Genomic DNA, 17,977 nt, shown 5'->3' on the forward strand with positions numbered 1-17,977 from the left:
CAGGATTCACCTCGCATCCAGGCGGAGCAGGGCCGCGTCTCCCGGCATGCACCCGCCCGAAACTGCAGCCCCATGGCTCGCTGCAGCGGCCATCTGGTTGGAAAACAAGAGGCCAAACGGCTTCAGCATCACGACATGTGTCCGCCAGCGGGGAGGAAAAGAGGGGGACACGCAGAGATGCCGGGGAGAAGGAAGGCGGTCGGGGCGGTGGGATGTGCGGGAGGGATGCAGGATGTGGTTGCTGCAGCATCCCGTGTGCTGCGGGATGCTGCCTGGGATGCGCCCTTCCTCCCATCACTCATCCCAGAAAAGCATTGCGGCTCTCAAGGATTTCCCCCTCATAAATTAGTATCTTCCAGCTGTTTCCTTCCACATAAAAATCTCTCCTATTTCTTCTCTTATTGCTTTATATAAACAAACATGAGAGCGGCTCATTCTAAATAAAGTTATTTGTCTACATAAATTAATATATCATATTCTCTCCTGAAATATAGAGAGCTATTTGTCTCCAGAGAAATCATGTTGAGTGACATAGTATAACCCTATTCATTTGCATATGCAGATATGTCTAATTATTCAACTTGCAATTAAAGGCTTGTGTGTCAGCAAATGAGACTAATTAGAATCACAGAATCATAGAATTGGTTAGGTTGGAAAGGACCTTTAAGATCATTGAGTCCAACCATTAACCCAGCACTGCCAAATCTACCATTAAACCATGTCCCAAGCGCCACATCTACGCATCCTTTAAATACCCCAAGGGACAGTAATGCCTCCACTGCCCTGGGCAGCCTGTTCCAATGCTGGACAACCTCTTTTGGAAGAAATGTTCCTAATATCCAATCTAAACCTCCCCTGGTACAACTTGAGGCTGCCTCCTCTTGTCCCTTCCCCTTCTCTGGATCTCCTGCAGCACCTCAATGTCTTTTCCTGTAGTGAAGGACCCAAAATTGAACACAGGATTCAAGGTGCAGCCTCACCATTGCCCAGTACAGGGGGACCATCACTGCCTTGGTCCTGGTGGCCACATTATTGCTGACACAGGCCAGGATGCTGTTGGCCATCTGGCCACGGTGACAGCTCAGATCCAACCACTATCAATAGCTCCAGGTGCAAGTATTCCCCAGTCTCCTGTGTCCTTCCCTCCTGGAACTGTCCCAGGTTAACTTATCCAGCTCAAATCAGGAGAGGGGAATCCTGGAAATGTCTGCATTAGAAACAAAACTATTTGCTTTTGGAAATCACTGAAACAAGACTTTCTGGCTTCAAAACTTCAGGCTTGACTTGTTCTATTACACTGGAAGCGATCCTCAACTCGTTCATCACAGCGTTATTCACCGAATGATATGAATAACATCTATCATGGTCACTCACAACGATATTTTCCCAATCTGCACATTACAAATCAAAACAAATGCGTGTGCAGATCACTGGTTTATTTCCAAAACCACATTAATCCCAGCAGAGCCACAGCCAATTTTTCACAGGTTAATGCAGCCAATTTTTCACAGGTTAATTCCTTATTACAAGCAGGAATTATATGTGGGAAAAGTCAAAATTGCCTCATTTTGATGATTTTCAACCCAATACCTTTTCCTTTTCTGATTTCAGGCCTCCAGCTAGGGGGTTTCTCTGTGTAACTTTAGCCATTGGAACTGCAGACTAGATCCAACGACCCATGAGGACAAGTGGCATATCCCTCCCTCACATTCCCAATGACTGCCTTCCAATGAGAGAAGCTGTTGTCTGGATGCGCCCCAATCTCATTTGGAAATAACCTGGGATTTAAAACAAAAGAAAGGGAAATAAAACAGCATCATTGATGCAAAACAATGGCCTGTGCCATTCTTCTGTTTTCTTTCAGTGAAAGGAAAAGGAAAAGAAAGACAATTAATTTCTAGGTAATCCAAATACATTGGAAGTTTTGTCTATTTCTCTATGGGGGGGAGAGAAACAGAAGGAGAGCAAGGGGGGGGGGAAATCTCTCTGCAGAAGCAGCTTTCTGAAAGTGTGTTTTAGAAGCAGCATTCCGCATTTTTCTATCTGTTCCAAAACTTCTAAGGATGAAAAAGCACCAGCACAGAACTATTGGAGCCCTTTATAGGTCCACCAATCTAAGTGAGAGAATTAGGGACTTCACCTTTCTGAGAATCCTGCATCCCTCTTAGGATCCTAAATAAGAGCTTTACTTTCATGGGAGCTCAAACTCATTTGCTCTCATCGTGGTGCTTATGGCACCTTTCTAAGCCCGCCGGCTCTGGGCACTTGGAGGCTAGAAATGTCCTTTTTGTTCCATGCTTCTTTATTACCCAGGTCAGTGGGATCTCATCCATCACTAGGTCTCTTAATGCTTTTACAGTAATAGCTGCCCTTTTCCCTCTTTAACACATACCCTGTAAATGGAAATCATCAGGCCACAAACAGGGCTGTTGGTCCTGGCCAGGCTCCTGTTACCGTTTGCATCCTGCATCCGGCTGAAACACAGTGGGGTTAAATCATGTTTAGCACCTAGGGATCAGCGACAGGAGTAAATAAGTATTCTATAACCTTCCCCAAAAAGCATAACAAAATAATAACAGGAAAATGAGGTTAAGTGGAACCATCTCAATAATGTTATAGTCCTGCTTTCAATCAATGAACGCTGGGAAATTCAATGTCTTCAGAGGCAGTGATTTCATTTTCGCTCTCTTTGCTGCCGAACTTCTCCTCACAAAGCAATGAGTCAAAGACTGCTAAGCAGCAGATCCATAATACATCTGAAAGGTACTTTTTGTGTTTAATATTCACTGGAATGGGTGACTTTGCTGGGTTTGGTTATCGAGAGGAATAATAGTTTTCAGTTTCATTGAAGCAGAAGATATAATTCTATTATCTCTTTTTTTTTCTTTTTTTTGATAAAATAATCTGGAAGAAATAGAGCAAAATGGGAGAAGAAATAATTCCATAGACCCTGTTAATTATGTATCCATCATATAAAATAGCAGTAAGAGCATCATAAGTTTTCATTGAATAGGACAGGGGGATATTTGCAATCTTGTCCTGTCAAGTAAGAAATGGCTTTAAAAACTCCTCTTATTCTGTTTCAATAATTCTAACTAATTTTGGAGCAATTAGCATTAAATTTTGGTGCCTATTAAGTAGGAATCTGACACTTTTGCCATTTTGAATCCATTTGTGCATTGCTCCATATACAATAAACCTGAGCTCAGGCCCTGCAACTTCAGGGATTTAAAAGTTAGATGCCTGCTCTAAATTAGGTGCCTGAGCAACACAGTTTAGGGATGGGGACCTCAGGCTCGTACTCACTGCACAGCTTTGCCACCAAGCTGCTCTGTTTCCCAGCCCTGATGCAGCACAACTGCATCACCATATTTTAAATGGATATAACTGAAAGAGGTGCTGTTCTATTCACCCTGCAGGGAGCAGTCGATCCAGCACCGGTCCTCATTCCAGAGTTCAGGCTGGAAATGAACTAACTGCAAGAAATTGCCAGTGTTCCATCCTGAAACGCAAAGCTACGCCCTTGGTGCCCAGTGAGCAGGTTCAGGGAGCAGATGGGCTGTTTTCTTCTCTGCTTTCCTGCCTAACACACCCATTGTGAAGATGCTCTCAATGATCAAGCCTAGCCGGTGCACTGGGTAGCTCAGAGACACCTCAGCTTGTCCCCATCTCACGCGCCTGTCACGGAACGCCGTGCCTCATGTCATGGGAAAAGCCCCTTGCAGACAGAGAGGGCTGTCTTCCCATTCCAACGAAACCTAACAGCAAAGCCATGCTGTCAAACGCAGAGCAAGAAGGTTTGAGCCTTGCAGAGGTGCAGCGCTGGGAAGGAAACCGGCTGCATGTTGGGAACGCAGACAACGTGATAAAGAGCTTGAGAAGGAGAAAAGCTGCTGCTGCTGCAGCTTTAAATTAAAATGCTGCATCAGCCAGTCCCTCAGGACTTGATAGAAATCTAATTAGTCAGACAATCTGGCACCAAATGTCCTAATTTCCCCAATCCATGTGGGATTTGTGCATTCTCTTATTCACTGCAGTTCTAAATTTCAACCTGAGCCTTTCTAACCCCTCTCTTTCTCCTGGGCAGACATGGGACTCGGGAGAAGGTGATCCCTATCAAAACCTAATTGTTTTTCATAAACCTTTAATTAATTAGGCTCCAGTTCATGAAAGACACTTAAAATATTAACAGTTTGTTTAGAGACAAGTACTGGGTGAGGATTGCTGCTGGATTTTCACAAGGAACCCAAGTGTAATTAATGTGCATGGGCTTACGCTCAGTGTGTGGGGTCCGGAGTCCTCTCTGGAATGAGCTGGGAGCAGAGGGAGGATCATGGCCAAGGCCAGCATGCAGCCAGCCCAGGATGGAGCATGGGTCCCCTGCAGACAAGGGCTAAGGGCAGCAAGCCCTGGGGTGGTGCGTACTTAAGAAGAGCTCCACAAAGCAGTGGAGTCCCCACAGGTTGGTTCTATGGGGCACACTGAGAACAGCAAACTCATAACACAATTAGCCCTGTCCTAGGGGATCACAAGCTCTGGGAGCAAGGTGCTGAGCATCCCTGAATCCCACTGGCACCCTTGGAGCGAGGATCTCCACTCACACAGGATTAAGCCATTTGGGAGTAACAGATTTGGTTCTTTTCTCTTCCTATGACCTGTCATGTCACATCTTTTTATTAAAGCCTCTTAATTCCCAGATTATCACCACAAAGGTTCCACAGCCCCATCCCAGACAAGGCAGGGTCCATTGTGGAGATGCACATTGGAGGAGTTTTAATCTGCAAATTACTGGCATGCAAGACCATGAGGGGCTGCTTTGCTGCGTTGCCCATTGCGTCAAGGGGAATTGAATATGTATAAAGAAGACTTCAAATGGGCCATGCGTTGTGTTCCTCCCCTACATGTGCAATCCCCAAGTGGCCAAGGGGCCCTGATGAAAGGAAACAACCCTGCCATGCAGCCACCACGTACATGTGGAGCTTCCCAGCAGCCATGCAGCCCTCATGGGAAGAAGGTGAGCCCAGCTAGGGAGAAGCATCTGGTTCCCTTCTCCAAACACCCCATTTCATCCCAATGGGATCCATGACTTCATTTTTAAGAGAGGAATGATAAGAACAGGAAGGCAGAGCTGGTGATGGAACTCTTGTTTCTCTCCTGAATACTGGGGGAGGACAGCAAACAGATAAAGTCCCTGCTAGGGTTCCTTTGCTGACATGAAGTATGCCATGTGGAGCGCAGGCTTATGCTGTATACAAAACTAATTAGCAGTTACCTTCTAGCTGAAGGAACAACTCAAGCATCTGTTTCATGAAGTGGTTGTAAGAAAAGAGACAGCCCTCATTGGAACAGCCTTATGGGTTTGCAAATGGCATTGCTTGGGTCTGGGGGCTCCCCACATCAGTGCTGGGGAGCCCCTTAGAGAGCCTCCCCTCCACAAAGTGTTTCCAGGCTGGTGATGAGTGAAGCAGGATGTGCCCCCTCTTCTGCCCTGCTGTGTTTGTACAAGCACCTCGTTGCACTCCCTGCAAAGGCCACCAAACAAAAATTAACAGGGAAATGCTGTCTAAACATGTATTGATTGGGAGCATCACAAGTGCGAGCAGGGAGGGCTCTCAGCAGAGCCATGGCACTGAGCTCCCTCTCAGTATGTGGGAGGTAGGTTACATATCCACATATTCATATATACTCATGCATGCTGCAAGATGACCAGCTCCACCAGCTCTCCCTAGCATAGATGTTGCTATACAAAGCGAAATCCTGGCTATCACTGACAGAGATGCTGAGCCCCCCTTGTTCCTACTGAGATCCCAGCTCAGGGTTAAGCTCAGCATCCATAAGGACAGATCTCAGCCCTCAGCAGCAATTTGGAGACCTTCTCTGTCAGCAGATAGGGGTGAGGATAGCCCAGGACATGGCTTGGCTCTCAGTGTGTAACCTCTCATTGCTCGCTAAGTGAGGACGTCACCCAGTCACTGGGGATCTGGCTCAGGATCTGCAGACCTGGACTCAGCTCCGGCTCTGTTGCAGCGTTCCCTATGACCTTGGGCCAGCTGCTTGGGTCTCCTCCATACCTGTTTCCCATCTGCTGCAAAATGACTGGGTATATTAAAAGGTTTGTATGAAGATAAGTAAACTGTGAGGCTATTCTTAACTATTGCACTGAGAGGGCCTAAATATTCCTGTTTTCTGCAACAGCTCAAGAACTTCAGCATTAGGCACAAAAAGGTGTTGGGAAAACAGCGCATTGCCTTTCTGGGGCCTCCTCTTAAAGGAGGGAGATGTGTCTTCCCTTAGAGCCAGCTCTTCACGCATTTTATGAAATGGCAATGCCCACATTTTCCCTAACAGCCCTCATTCCAGCACATGAAATGGCCCCAAGTAGCCTTTGGCTCATGGAAACCTTCCACTGTGCTTAATATTACTTGCAATGCCCATATTAATCATAGCACGCCGGTGCCAGAGCCACCGGAGGGAAGGAGAAGGGACAGGCCAGGTAATTTATCGCTCTACAGCTCCAGCATGAGCTGTTGCATTAGTTCAGAACTGCTTTGCTTTCAGGTTCCCCAAGTTCTCGGGACACAGAACAGGAGAGGGGGTTATCCGTGAATCATCCCTCCTCTCCCCAGCTTTTGGCTACAACCTTGTCGTGACTCGTGGAGAAAACTGGGATTATAAATAAAGCATGGGGGTGGGGAAGTGACTAACTGAGTGCAGCAATCAAACACAGCTCCCAGGAAAGCTGAGCGTGTGCCTTCAGCCATCAGCACCCCAGTGTGGGGCCAGAATGCCCTGGGATTTGCTCGGTGTTAAGGGGCAGCATCATCTGGCAGGATGCAGCAGAGCAGTCAGTTCATGGGAAGAATACTGGGGTCTGATATGCACAGGCCTAAGTGATGGAGCTGAAGCAGGGAAGTCGCTCTTGTTGCTTCAACTCCAAAAGTGGATTGGATCTAAGGAAGAAATTCTTTACTGTAAGGGTGGTGAGGCACTGGAATGGGTTGCCCAGTGAAGTTGTGAATGCTCCATCCCTGGCAGTGTTCAAGGCCAGGTTGGATAAAGCCTTGGGTGCCATGGTTTAGTGTGAGGTGTCCCTGCCCATGGCAGGGGTTGGAACTGGATGATCTTAAGGTCCTTTCCAACCCTTACTATTCTATGATTGTATGAAAATAAAGGAGTGAGGAAATGTAGTGCAAGGACTGATACCTGCAGGCAAAGCCAGAGCTTTGAGCATTCACCTGGGCCATGAGATCTGCAGGCAAGGCCACCAGCTTCCCCCCGACATGTGAAGGCACTAAATAAAACTGGTACCCAGCCTGGAAAACTTCTGCTCCAGCTAATAATACTCAAAGGATAAAACACCAGCATCAATATATCCCAGGTGTCAAATGAAACCATTTGTACACACTTGTTCCTTCTCTGGTTCAATTAATAAAGGCAGCCAAAGAAATACCGAGCACATTTCCTGTCAGAAAGCTCCCCAAACTTAGTGACATTTGGAATAACACAAGACAGCTGTGCTGTGAGATAAGTTAAATGATGTATTCAGAAATAGCTCCGTTCGGAAGGTTGCATCTTTCATAGCAGCCTGGTGCTGAAATCTGTGTTGTGCTCTTCCAATGTGGAATAACTCTTCTTCCTGGTTTACATATATTGATGAATACACTTGAAAGATGGCCGGATCCTGTACAGCGCAGTGCTTTCTTTCCCTGACACATGGATCCATCTGCCAACATCACAGACCTAATTAGTACTCTCCTCTTTCCATTCACCGGCTAGGAAGCATGTGGCATCTTTCCACAAGCCTATAAATCCTCACCCTCCACAGACACACACCATATTGTGATGGGTGGGTTATAACCTCCGTGAAACTGGCAGTTGCAGTTGCCTTTCCACTGAGGCTTAATGTCATGAGAGCCAAAACAAGAGAGACCATCACCCAAAACACCGGCTGGCACAGCGGGGCGAGGGATGCAGTTCCGAGATTCCCAGCTCTCAGCTCCAACGTCCCCATGCCCTAAGAGCCACACACACTGCTCCTGGGTCAATACAGTTGTTTACTGGGCTGTTGTTGAAACCAGATTTGTGTAATGGCCCAAAAAACTCCAACATAGAGGCTGGGTCATAAAGGCAGATGTGATTTGTGCAGCTTAATATAATACAGCAAATGCAAGAGCTAGGAGAAAGAAATGGCAGGGATATGATGAGCCCTGGAGACCCAGCTCTGAGAAAGAGGATTAGAATATCCCTTAAATAAAACAGAAAGAGGGTAAAGGCCTATCTGCCTTCAGTTCTCCTCCAAACAGAGCAGCACATCCCCTCCCAAGCACGGCCAGCCCCGCAGGTCACAGATACTGTGTGAATATGCACTAGAGGTTATTGTTCTTCCCATGCTGGGGAGAGTTATTTGGAAGTCTCCTGCTGGTGTTAAATTAAATTACCCATATAAATAGCACTGGAGGTGACGGACAATAGATCCCACTGGTTTGCAAGCAGCCTGCTCTATAATAGGCTGAAAGGTAGAGCTATTGTAACATGCCCTGAGAGGCACCTATTTAACTTGGATCTCATCAAGCTTCCACCTGGTGTAAGTTACTTTACAGCCCTCCCCCTGCAACGTTATCCAACTTCTGCTGTGCAAGAGCCAAGCCTACCAAATACCTACGGAGTTAGGAGCAAAGTGAATTAATTACTCTTATTTTTGGGTTTCCACTCATTTTGCTAAAATCCCATTTCAGCAGAGTCTATATTCAGATTTCTAACTTCAAATAATGCTTCTCATGGAAAAAATAAATTGCCTGCTCAACAATTGCTTTCTTTTTAACACCCTTGTTACTTTGCAAGGTTACTCCCTACCGCTCCTTTTTAAGATGTTAAAACAAGGGAGAGAATTAACATTCCCCAGGGAAAGCAACAAAATTCACATCCCAGCAAGCAGCATCTCAGGGAGCAGCGATGCCAGATAGGTACCTATGATGTAAAACGCTTGAAATGGATCATGAGCAATAGAGAGCGCGTTTTGCATTGCTAGAAAAACAGCAACAGCAAAAGGCTCGGCAGTTTGATGTTCTGTCAGGGTTATGGGTGTCATTACTCACCAAATAAAGGCACAGATAGGAGGAGATGAAAACTGGAGGCTCTGCTTTTTAAAAGCAGAATCTAAGCCAAATTAACCCTGGCAGAAGCCCACTAAGGTTGACGGTGGTACCGGGCAGCCAAAGTTAACCTGGCTCTTTTGCTTTGTTTTCCACTTATTTCAGAGGAGACAGACTGTTTGCTGGCTGAGAGGGAGTGTGAGGATTAATAGCCAATTCAAGGCTGTAAAGTGCTGCATTGCTGTGAAGGATTTAATTTAGAAGCTTGCTGTGTTTCTGGGGATGTAGCCTAAGCTGTCTGCACAAACGCAGGTAAAGTGCAGCCCAGAACTTGCAGCAAGGTAAAAAATTAGCTACAAGGAAATGAAACAACAACCAAAACCTATCAGAGAGTGTGAAATTCACCTGGATCCCTCCTAAGGGGTTTGCACATTCGTGTCATTAGAGTCGTATTTATAGGAAAATCTTGTCACTTCTCCTCACACTCAGTGGGGCTGTAAAGAGCATCACTGCTGCTCTCAGGCTTTGGTAGAGCTGCTGAGAAGAGGAGGATGTGTACAGGAGGGACTAAACCTGACACTCAGAAGGGTCCCTGAGCCCAGAGTCCTCCCTTTGTGGCTGTGGGTTTTCATCACGGTGAGATGCCAATGTCCATGTGCCAACGGGTTGCACGAGGCGCACCTTGCTGGAACAAGCCAAAACGCTTTTGGGTGCCGGTCCAGAGGCTTTGCCCACTGTCATGGGAGGGAGCTGGAAAATGAGGACACTCATTTTGCCTCTGGCCATGGTTTGCAGCTCCAAAGCACTGCAGAGGGGCCAGGGAAGCATCCCCTTTCTCACCTAAAGGGTCTTGAATAATGCACAAGAGCAGGATTTCCTGCTGGCACCAACCCGTAAGAAAACAGCTGGCATTAAAACAAGCAAGCAAACAAGCAAAGAAAGCTCCATTAAAACCTGACATCCTCAATAACAGGATCTTGTTCAGATGCCAACTTAAAAATCTGAGTGATCTCCAAAAGAGTTATAAAACCCAGTCATTGCCATTGCATCCCACAAGCACTTTGCATGATGCCAAGGCACAAGTGGTCCCATGAATGTCTGGGGGAGCAGTGGAGAACCAGAGGGAGTGGGAGAAGAGGCAAAGAGGAGAAGATCCCAAGTCTGTGCTGGCGGTGTTCCTGCTCATCTAAATTGCTATTTGATTTCTGAGCACACCACAACGTAGCACTGACAGATCCATTTCTTTTGCAGGGCTGCCCAGCTTTAGACATTTCAGACTGAAACCTCACCTAACACATCTTCCCCAGCAGGAGCTCCACGGGCAGAAAAGGAGATATTTCTTTTTCCAGTTGTCACAGGGATGTGTTGGGCAGGTAATAGATATAAATGGATACATAAATAAAATATAGGCATGCAGACAGAGCCCCGAACCAAAGAGAAAGGCCTAAACAAGTGCACTGAAGTATAGGGTTAAACAGAGAGGGAAAAGCCATTAGGGACAGGTAGAGCTTTGGAAAAGAGTAGAAATAGTTCTTAAGGAGAAAGGGGTGATGAAATATACCTTAAAGACAAAGCAACAGATGTCAGAAAACCATGGAGAGCTTCAGACAATACAAATTACTTTCCCTGGTCGAAACTGACCCTGGCTGAGATCCCTGGTCCTGCAGTAGGATGGGATTCCTGTGCTCTCCCTTGCAAGGCCTGGCTGCCTGAACACAAACAGCAATGATGCCACCACAAAAATAATAAACCAGCAATCGTTTTGTTGGCTTGTCACATATTACAGCTAATTATTTAATTACTCTAATTTAAAGTTTTACTAGATTCAGCATCAAAGCATAAAAATCTAGTGATTGCGGTGTCAGAAAGGAATAATATAATTAACGTATTTAGTAGTAACATATTAAACTGTTGATTGCACTGCATTAATCAACAGAGATGGTATGATACATGGGAAGCTATGTGAAATATATGTCTGGATGGGGCTGTGTTGTCTTCCTCCCCATGCCATCACTTATACACCCATGGGGTGGGTTAGGAGCAGAGTATGAGGAGAGATGCAGACCGAATGCTGCTGCAAGTGTTTGTGGGGGAAGCTGTGGGTGAGCTGAGAGCATCACTGCAGAGGCACCAGGCTTTGCACCACAACCAGGCCCAAGGCACAGATGACAAATGTGGGGTCATGTCTGCCCCCCCATGTCAGGAAGGTTCTTTGTCCTAGGGATGAGCTGGAGTGCACCTGAGGCTGCTCAGACTTACAGAGACCTCAGCTTTGTGCTGTTCCTCCCACACATACCCCAGACTGAAGTGTTTCAATGAGTTATCCACAACCACATTCAGAAGCAACTGGGTAATCAAATTCTTGAAGCAATAGACCCTTTATTTTGACAGGGCCCTCCCAAACTGCCTTGCTGGCCACCAGGCATTAGAAGTAGAGAAACTCTGCCTGCCTGACATAAACTAACAGCGTTCACTTTGAACTCCACTGCTCCAGAGCCAAGCAGCCAACAGAGGGAGCATAAATTCCTGAGCAGAGCTGAATGCCTGGGCTCTGCCATCCCCTCGGCTGTGTTCCATTGCTGATCATGCTGGCACACAAACGAGGAGGCAGCAAAAGGCATCAGCCTTGGAGGAATAACGTGCTCTGAACCCCCTTCCCCTGCGACAGGACACGGAGCAGCTCAGCTCAACTCCATCTAAGAGCCATGATCTGAAAATACAAAGGCGAAGAAAGACATCACTAAAGACAAGGGCAGGTTGGAAAGAAAGGATGAGATCAGGGTTTATGTTTTTAAGCTGAAGTTCTACAAAATACTTCCCTGGTCACAAAGGGAAAGACATAAAGATGGAAAAGACGTTCAGTGAAATATACAGGCGAAACCAGACACATCTAATAATAAATTAGATCAATAAATAAATCAGATTTATTTCTGTTTGGAAACACTCCACGTTCCTTTTTCTCCCTCAGTGGCCTGCTTGCCTTTCTCATGAAACCTTTCACGTTTTCCAGCATCATGCCCACAGCAGAGATGCTCCCTGTACCCGCTTGGTTTCTATCCCTACAACTATCCAAAAGCAGTTTGCCCTTCAGCCACCCCTACATCAGTGTTTTTTATGAGAGAGCTGTTTCTCTATCCCAGCTGGAAACACCGTTATACTATAGTGTTATCTAAAAGCTGTAGATTGTTGTTAGTATTCACAGACAGTACCAGGTTTGAACTTCTCAGTGTGCTGCTCAGAGACAATCCAGTGCCTGGGCTGCGATGCTCAGGGATGAAGGAACTTTGCAGGGTTTTATACCAGCAAGGAGTGATGGATGTGGAGAGCAGAAGGGCACGGCTAGCTGATCCAGGCTGCTAAATTCAGGACTGCCCCAGCTGTGTGACTTCTGATCCTCACAGAAATGAGGTGTTGTTGCAAGGCGAGCACAAACTCTATTCTTCAAATTAGAGGAAACAATTTACTTCGGGTGGTGGGTTTTTTTCCTCCCAAAATAACAGAATTCGTATATATTATATGAAAAATTACATTTTCGTTTTCCACCTCAGTGCATCCGATGATTGTGGTGTGATTATTAAACACTTCATAAATAATAATGTGACATTTTTAGATTGTGCTTCTGATTAAGCAGCCATTCTTCTCCCCCTGACTGCAGCCACGGGCAGATGAGATTGCTGCAGACGCGGCAATCTTTGTGGCTCCTTCCCTGGGGATCAGGGATCAGAAGTCATCCCTGTAACCCAATTAAATCCAAGAGGATATGAGCTGATCACTTTCAGGCCAGCTCCAGAGCTCGCAGCCATGGATGGGGAATCTTGGCATGAACTTCTCTGAACTGCAGAGCTGACCCATGAGCACAGCTTGATGCTTTTCCTGGGGAGGGTATTTTACACAGCGAGTCACTTTCTCTGCAGTGGGTAATGATTTTACTCAATTATGTATAATAAGAGCAAACAAGCAGCTCCAGATGAAGACAGAACTGAATCCAGGGAACTGAAATATAAGAGGAGACAGGTTTCAACGAGAAAAGAAAAAGTGAACCTGAGAGCTAAACACTCTCTCAATGAGGGAGCAGAGTCCTTTGAGGATCAGTGCATGGCAGAGACCCTCCTCAAAAAGTTTACAGCCCCTTTTTTACATCAAAAGAGGATTTAGTAAAGTTATCTATTACATAAAGAGCCCAAATTCAGTGGCATTTATCCCCTGGTTATTCCAGTGCCTATGGTGCAGCTGTGCCTCTCAGAGCTGTCATGTAGAGTAGCACAGATGTCAGTGAAAGGGACAATCTCCCAGCCCAAATTCTCTCTTGCCTAGTACAGCATTCGGATGAGTTAATCCCAGTCAGAAAACCCAAATGCTTTCTCTTTCTTTTTTTTTTTTTTCCTTTCTGAGCACAATCACCATTTCAGAAAAATGACCAAAGAAAGCAGCCCCTTTCCATAAACCCTCCCAACCATCTGTCTGGATATTACTGACCTTTCATATTATGCAGGCAGGAGGTGGAAAGGACGGGATAAGAAGAGGGGGGAGGGTGTGGAAAAATGTCGTTGCTGTAACAATGGCTTATTGCGTTTGGATAATCTCTCTCCTTGTAGCACTGCTAACATGGTAATCTTTCTCCACCTACTGTATGTCAATAATGCAATAACCTGCCTCTCCCCCTGCATCAATAACACACCAGCCGCTCGCCGCTCTCGGCGGCACTGATGAATGCTAGAATTGCAACAGCTCAGATGGTCCATGCTAGCTTGTCCCTGCCTCCCACCCTCATTACATTTTAATTTCACTTTAAAGACAGTTGCTATCAGCATTGTTTGGCTTCAGCCCCTGCAAAATAAGATTGGGCTGCAGTTGAACTCGGGAGGTTCCGCGGCTTAGCGCAATGCCAGGGTATTTCTTATCAATCAGTGCCATTTCTTTGTATATTCTCCTTTGGAAAAATTAAGGCAAGATTTGCCAGACTCCAATGGCCACAGCTCAATGTGTGCTCCACAGAAGCTGCTCTAAACTCAGCACTTGTGAAAATCTTCTACTTGTGCTTCAGTGTGTGGATGGCGGGTCAGACTTAGCTCAGTGTTCCCATTGCAGCCTTCAGACCTGCGCCAGTTACACCAGTCCACCAGTTATTGATGAATCAGTGTTGGTTTAAAGCATAAACATATACAAGTGCTCTCCATGGCCATGTTAAGCAAATTATGGTTTAAAAAGAGAATGATATAATAATAACAGCTAAAAAATAGTTAAAGCTAAGTGACAGGTCGACAAAAAATAAGAGATCTGAAAGCATAATGAAGTAAGCTTAATATCAGAGAGCATATGGTAAAAAGATCTTGCAAGAGAATCCTTCATACTACAGTGGGCCTCACACACTGATTAATATCACCTCCTCTGTATAGTCTAGCATGGAGGCATACAAGAAGCAGCTGATAATATTCAGAAGCGCCGCTCTTCATAATGATGGAAGATGAGGTTTTGTGAGTTATGTTAAGAATTATTGGCAAAGGTTAGGTGATTTCCCACTGGTGCTAGAGGGAAAACATTGCCTGCAAATTACCAGCATTTGTCAGTACTAATACCACATCCCCCAGCCACCTAAACTGTCAACATTAATAGGTGTCTATAGAGCAAAGAGGGGTGACAATAGTCAGACTTGATCAGACCCTGAAATGAGAAGAGGAGCATGATACAGAGAATAAAGAAATGGAAACGTGCTCGCAGTGCCTCTTGGCTTGGCTCCCAGCATCCTACCCATAGGTGGGTGCGTGGCACTGCTCACCACACTCTGCCTGTTATCACATTTGCTTTCCCATTCGCTCTCCTGCCCATCTCTCTTTCATTCACTGGGTAGATTTCACCAAGCCTCTTCTATCCTCTCCCTTTCCAGTCACTGCTCTGTTTTCATCTATCAGTAGCACAGTGTTTCTTTTTCTGAGAAGTAAATGCAAGCTTCAAGATGCAAACATAAGATGCTTTCCTAAGAAAAACATGCAAGATGCAAGGCAGGAAAGGGCTTCTGGTGCCTGGGTACTACCAGGTTTGGCCATTCTCCTGCTTGCTTGGGCAAGCAGCACCCTGGATCCACTGGCAAGGAATTCACAGCAGGGAAGTTAGAAACAAGGTCCTTGCCAGGCTTCTAGTAACTTCTCCCCCACCTGGGCACAGCAGCAGCAGTATCTATCCTCTGCAATACCTCACCCCCTATTTAAGCCTTGAAAGCTTGCAGTATTACTTAGACTGCAAGGTTTGGGTGCGTCTGGGGAACAGCCCAACATGCAGCCCTCAACCTGGTCTGTGTTGGTTTAGTCTGAGGAGGCTGCTGAGGGTCTACATGCCTGGCAGGATGGGCCTCATAGTCACGGGTGCTCAACAATTAATCAGTGTTCTGCTAAAGAGTTGCTAAAGCATCTTCCCTCCTCGCTTTCCCTCTGTGTGTGTCATGGCAAAGGACCTGCCATCCACTTCTCCAGCACTTGAAATCCAGCCCTAGTGACCTGTCCTTGTTTCAAGCTGGCAAAACCAAACCATGACTTCACTCCTTACATCTTCACCTTCCAGGCTGCAAAGGCCATGCAACCAGGGACAGGGATCAGCTTTGTCCCTAAGTTAATGCACAGTCTGACGTGTGCTTTGGTACCCCTACCAAGAACAGCATATAAAATACAGACATCTGCTCTCCTGAGCCTTTCAGCACCAGAGGTAGCATTAATTTAGGTTGGCCACAACCAGAGATAAAAATGATTTCCATTCAACTCCTCCTTCTGTCAAACTGAATAAAATATAGTTCACTTCTTCACCTCGCCTGGCCCCTTGGTGATTAACATTAGCAAATGCAATCAGTGCGTGGCCACGTCGCCACTCTCCATTAATGCAAACCTGGGGGAGGGCCTTGTCTACTAGCAGCACAAAAAGAGAGCCTTACCTTTTAATGTGGTCATTCTTCACATGGCTGCTGGTGATAAAAGAAGCCATCAGAACAGATGGACAGGCCAGCCCAGGCAGAGATAGGAGATTTCTGCTGATTTCTCAGGGAAAGAGGAAGAAAAAAGCATGCAGTGAGCACTATGCACATCCTCAGCAGTTACCACTCATGGAGCAGGGCCCCTGAGGGTCATAAACTGAGCTCTCCTAACTCCATTCTTGTGCATGCTACTGCAATCCCATCTGCTGCCACCCTCTCCCCACCGCAACACTGAGGCACTAGATGAGTTTCCCAAGCAGGTCCCACAGCACGTCCTGTTGAGCACACAGCACTTGGAAAGAGGCACAGGAAAAGGTCACTGCTGGCACAGTGAATGCTGTTTAATTTTGCAGTCTGGCTCACTTGCATGCCCCACCAGCAGCCAAAGCTATTTTGCCTGGAGGCAGGATTATTAGTACTTCAGACTAGTATTTATAGCAGCTTTTCCCACTGTTGCAGATGGCAAATACACCATGATGTGCAGAATCAAAGGACCACTTTCATTTCCCCCTCTACTCACTAGCAGCGAGGAGCAGACTGACTACATAGCATTCCTTGCCACAGTCTCTGCTCAGGCAGCTTTGAATCGCTGATTCTGCCCAAACCCCTCTGTTTAAAGGGCCAAACCCCTACAGTCACCAATGATTTTGCACCCGAGGAGTGTTTGGTCTTTGCGTTGTAAAAAACCCTGATGCTGTCATCACTGAGCTGTGAAAATCAAGGAAGTGCCGGGTTTAAGGTTAAATATCTCATCCTAACCCTGCCTGTGATCCCAGGGTTCTGGGGCACACACCATCCACACAGGCAAACATCTGGATAATCGAAGGGTTAATAACCTGCTCTTAAACCTCATTCACCTTCTATAAAATAGGGTGAAGTGGCAGAAGGCTGGCTGCCCTTGGAGCTGGACTGTGGGTGTCTGTCTGCGTGTGCAGCAGCGTGGCTTGAAAAGCCACATGCAGAATCTCAGCCCATATTGTGAAGACCATTTCTCCCTTAAAAATGTTTTCTGTGATCCACACTCGGGTACCAGAAGTTGTTGTTTTAAGGCAGTTGAATTTATTATTCTTTTCAGATAACATTAAATGCTCAAATACATTTATTTTTCCTCTTTTTTTCTTCTCCCTTCTTTCACTACACCCTCCTCTTCAGCAAATAGGACTCCCAAGTCCCTTCTGATCCCTAATAACATGGGCTTTCATACCCTCTTGGAACATGTGAAATTCCTTTGACGTCTTAACTTTGCACAAATAGATTTTAATGAGGGAATATCACCTTGCCTTGAGCTAACTCTCTTCCTTTGCTCTTCCAAGGCTTTTGTAGTCACTTCCTTACAACTCACAGAACATGAAAGTTCAGCAAAGTGTTTGAACACCGCATACCATTTCCCCAGGAACTTTGTTTATTCACTGCAGACTGTCGCAGGAGGGACACGCTTTCAAACATACAATGTAAATCAGGCAAAGGAAGAACATCTTCTGCCCCCCTCCATTGTCCTGACATGGTCTTTCATGTCTGCTTGGGGGGTTGCATACAAAAACACTTCCCATTGGGTGACAACCAGGGTGATGCTACTAATATAAATAAGGCTCTGAAGTGATGGTGAACCCACAAGAGCTGTGGAAAGCCTTAAGTACAACTTGAGTAATGTGCATGTGTTGAAGGGATTAGGACAGCCCAACAGATGGGAAAGAGAATATCCAGGTACTTGCCAAAGGATGTATCAGGTGAGGCACTGGAAAGGGTTGCCCAGGGAGGTTGTGAATGCTCCATCCCTGGCAGTGTTCAAATCCAGGTTGGACGAAGCCTTGGGTGAGATGGTTTAGTGTGAGGTGTCCCTGCCCATGGCAGGGGGGTTGGAACTGGATGATCTTAAGGTCCTTTCCAACCCTAACTATTCTATGATTCTATGTTCAGACTCACCATA

The 17,977-nt window shown here is 46.1% G+C and overlaps 1 long non-coding RNA gene across 2 annotated transcripts; it reads right to left on the reverse strand.

The window, feature by feature from the left end:
• Positions 1-1,499: 1,499 nt before the first annotated feature.
• Positions 1,500-16,638, reverse strand: LOC133216645 (uncharacterized). 2 transcript variants are annotated; one of them, XR_009726683.1, is made up of 3 exons: positions 16,571-16,638; positions 16,012-16,114; positions 1,500-1,778 (listed from the first exon to the last, which is right to left on the reverse strand). It is a non-coding gene; the product is annotated as an uncharacterized LOC133216645 (long non-coding RNA). The 2 variants fall into 2 exon arrangements; XR_009726684.1 differs by lacking the exon at positions 1,500-1,778 and adding an exon at positions 11,560-11,802.
• Between the last annotated feature and the right edge of the window lie 1,339 nt (positions 16,639-17,977).

The sequence above is a fragment of the Neopsephotus bourkii genome, unplaced genomic scaffold (genome assembly GCF_033783945.1).
Source record: "Neopsephotus bourkii isolate Nb327-2 ecotype Australia unplaced genomic scaffold, CSIRO-AGI_Nbou_v1 NB_1060, whole genome shotgun sequence".
Lineage (NCBI taxonomy): Eukaryota > Metazoa > Chordata > Aves > Psittaciformes > Psittacidae > Neopsephotus > Neopsephotus bourkii.